This window comes from Cupressus sempervirens, chromosome 4 (genome assembly GCF_028749045.1).
Source record: "Cupressus sempervirens isolate cs-2001-9-10 chromosome 4, ASM2874904v1, whole genome shotgun sequence".
Taxonomy (NCBI): domain Eukaryota; kingdom Viridiplantae; phylum Streptophyta; class Pinopsida; order Cupressales; family Cupressaceae; genus Cupressus; species Cupressus sempervirens.
This window is the reverse complement of record NC_143121.1, coordinates 408,673,824-408,678,026: the sequence shown is the minus strand read 5'-3', so window position 1 is coordinate 408,678,026 and position 4,203 is coordinate 408,673,824.

Below are 4,203 nucleotides of genomic sequence, written 5' to 3'. Positions count from 1 at the left end.
AAATCCTATGGGAATCAAATTTTTCGTATGACTTCTTTTATGGCATCACTTTGCTACTTCATTAATAATGAAGGAAGGGCACTTATATTAATCTGATCTCTATTGCTATTTGAGTGAATAAAATTCTTCAATGCATTATTGGATTCATGTATGTCATTACAAATTTTGACAATTTTTTCTTTTTCACACCTTCCATCCAATATTTTCCACAATGTCTCTATTATATTCTTTCCAATATGCATAGTGTCAAACAAATGCACAATTTGTAAGTGCTCATAGTAGGGCAACCTAGTAAATTATTTGGAATAGCTTTTTAGTCCCTTTGGAAGGTTGTCAGTATTGCCTTGACGACCTTCATGATCATCAATTACACAATTGGTAAAAAAAAATCACAAAAGAAATATATAAATTACAAACATAAGCCATTAGGTGGAACGGCATTACCTCGATGATTAATTCTATTATATTCTAACTTCCATAGGCGAGGCATCATTCTTCATGGCTTTGATGTAGTCTCTTCTTTTCCATTGAAAAGATGTTTTTCTGTAATTTGATACTTATGATTCCTATGGAGGAAGTGTCTACACTCATCAAACACCTACTTTCCTAAACTTTTTGAATGACGAGATTTCATCTTTGGACCACAAAATGGACATGCAAATTTTCCTTTTGTTTGAAGACCTACAAGATAATGATATAATTGGATTATTAAATATGTTTATTTTTATAATTAGAATTATTGTGCGCAACTTGAATTCACAATAACATACCACAAAAATGTGTTAGCCCTAGGGCATCATGTATTGTCCATGCAAGTATTGCATGAAATTGAAATTGCCTTTGTCCTATTGGTCTAGACACATCATACATAGTGATACTGTTCCATAACTCCACCAACTCATCGATAAGAGGCTCAATATATACATTCATATCTTTTAGTTGATATTTACCTACTTGAATGAACAGTAACATTACATAATTATTGTGACCATTTTATTGCAAGATTTATAAGTACATGTAAATTAATAACTATCAAATGATAAGATACCTAGAACAATCATTACCAACATAATGTGCTCCCTCTTTATTGACATCCATAGAGGAATTTTATTGTTGATAACAAAAATAGGCCACACCGATTAAACAAATCTCATCTCTTCAAATGGATTGACACCGTCTGCTGCCAATGAAAGCCTAAGATTATGAGGTTCTTCTTTGAAGTGTTGCCACTTTTCCTCTATGTGCATAAATGCCAAACCATCCGCAAGGATTCAAATAATGTCATCTCGACTTCTATTGCATGCATGATAATCCATAAATTGAGCCAAGCTACTACAGCTAAATAATTGTCGCATCCATGGAACTATAGGGATGTAACAAATAACCTTTTGAGGCACCTTTTTTGTTAGTTGATCTATTCAATATCTACTTGTATGACATATAGGGCATTGTGTTGCAAATTCATGTTCTTTATAATATATAATATGATCATTGGGACAAGCATGTATTGCTTCATACTCCATTCCAATATCTTTCATAACAGCAGATAATTCTCGATATGAGCGAGGTAGAATATTTGATGATGGTAACAGAAACTCACCTATCAATGTACAGCAAAAAATATAAGTTGTTAATATAAACAATATTAGTGGTACATTATTCACCCTTTGTTAACTATAAAGACATATATGACATACCTTAACATACGTGATGACATTGTTATGTTGGATAAACCATTCATAACCTTGAAGTTCAACAACAACAATACAATAGAGAGAAGAGTTGTTTGGGAGTCTTTGTATAGGGGCTCGTATGCCTTCTCAAGTAGAGGTACATTGAGGCTATCATCATCATCATGATCAGATATGCTTGGACTAAATGTGTCATGGATCAATGTATTTATACCATCATCTTCAATTGTGTTTTCTAGCGCGTGATCATCATCTTCCATGGGATCATTATCTTCACCTTGGATATTTGCACCTCCATGTTCCTCCACTTCAAGAACCATATTCTTCAAATTGTTGTGGTTCATATCATGTACTTCACTAGGGAGATCAACCTATATAAAATTGATTAACATAAATAAACCATGATCATCAACTCATCATCAAGTGATTTCATATGTATATAAATTGTTAAAATGATATAATGAATGACTTACCAGTGGATGATAGTCATGCCCCCCTTCAATGTGGCCATTCTCCCTACAATGTCTCTTAACTGTTTTGATTAGCAGTCTTCTATGGTTTAAGCCCTTACAAATATTGCAAGGACAATAACATTTTCCATCACCTTTTCTTTTTAAGTAAGACCACAATCTAGTGATTGTCTCCCTGTTTTGTTCTTCACTTATATTATTTGACATGATTGTTCTTTGCAGGAAGCAAAAATTGGGCTATGAAAACTTCGGTCTACAACTCTCACAAATTAAGAAAAGTTGTCAAAAGTACACAAATCTTCTTAGACCTAGCTAAATACTTCAATATTTTAAAAATACTTTCTGTGACTTTATTCCTAAGACATTTAACCCAATCACCTTTTATAACATTCAATCAATTGCTCTAGGCAAATTTGTGGATAAGATTATTTGTAAAACTTTGACCAACTGCCTGAAGGTCTTACTTCAAGAGACCTTACAACATTAAGCCACTAAAAGCAATTTCAAAACATATAAGCTAAAAGTCTAGTTAAAATATACATTAGAATAAAAAATATACAATTTCCATACCCGAGCGCATGGCTATAACTCGTGCAACGGCCTTCTTGCTTAGCTGTAGAAGCTCTCCAACAACCAAATTATACAAACTACAAGGCCTAACAGCAATTTCAGAACATATAAGCTACAAGTCTAGTTAAAATATACATTAGATTAGATTCAACAATAGCAAGCAATGTTATTCAGAATTAGATTCAACAGACCTTAGTAGTGTAAATAGCCATCTCCTCTAAACTGGACTCTAGACATGAGGGGGCATTCACATACTCTTCCCCTAAAGGTATCTTGAAGAACAAAAGCCACTATTCTTGAGTTTTTGAATTGCACCTCAAGATGAATGAAGCTTAAAAGGAATGAAAATTGTTTTCATACATTTAAATCAGGATGTAATATTTATTCATAAGTATATACCTTGCAAGCACTTATAATTGTTGTTATATGTGTTGCAGGAAAAGAAGTTTCAAGATAAGTTTACATTTTTGTTATATGTGTTGTAGGAAAAGAAGAACTTCACATTGCTTTAACTTTCCATTGATGAGTATCATCTAAGACTTTTACCAAAATTTTCCCAGATATCCATTTTTATTAACTTTCATTATATAAATGAAGATCTATCTAGGCTGCATTGCTTGCAAAACAAATCTTTATGATTCTGGTAAACTTACTATTAGAAGTCATCAAAATTAGTCACTATTATCTAGGAACAATGTTAAAGGACAGTGATAAAGAAATATGACATTAAAGGATAGTGATGAAGAAATGTTAGCACACTTTTATATGTATGTTCAGTGAGCACAGATCAAGAACAATGGTAAATGTTGAAAATAACAAAATAGATATGTCATCAAATGGAATCCATAACAATGACGATGAGATAGTGAGATGGACTATTATAGAAACTTAGAGATGATAGGACATGACAAGATGTACATTTACCATTGTCTAGAGGAGCATCATCATCAGAGGTTATAAAAGAGCTATCAATAATGATATGAGTAGATTTAATGACATTAAAACAACATGATCGCAATTAATTTCAGTGAAGAAGAAGATCAACACTATGATAAATATTAGAGAGCATGACTCATATGATGAGGGGCAGAAAGAGAGATAATTTCACCTTTTTGTTAAAGGTATTTAGAGTGTTTACAAGGAAATTCACTATCCTTGGATACATTCACAGCTTTTATTTGAAGGATATTCACCATATAATGATCATCAATTTACTGTCTTGTCTAAGGGGTCCAAGCACTAATGTCAAAGACCATTTTCTGTTAATAATGGTACAACACTTTTGGTGAAGATACAATATTTGTGATTGTCTGAAATGATGCTCTTGGTTACACAAAGTAGACCTAGAAATGCAGTAAGAATATTATGATGGCCATCAGACAACAAAGAGTAGTGAGGTGGCCAAGGGTAGAAACAATGTGTGTGCCATATAAAAGCAGCAATAATATATGTATAAGAGAAAAAATAGTGAT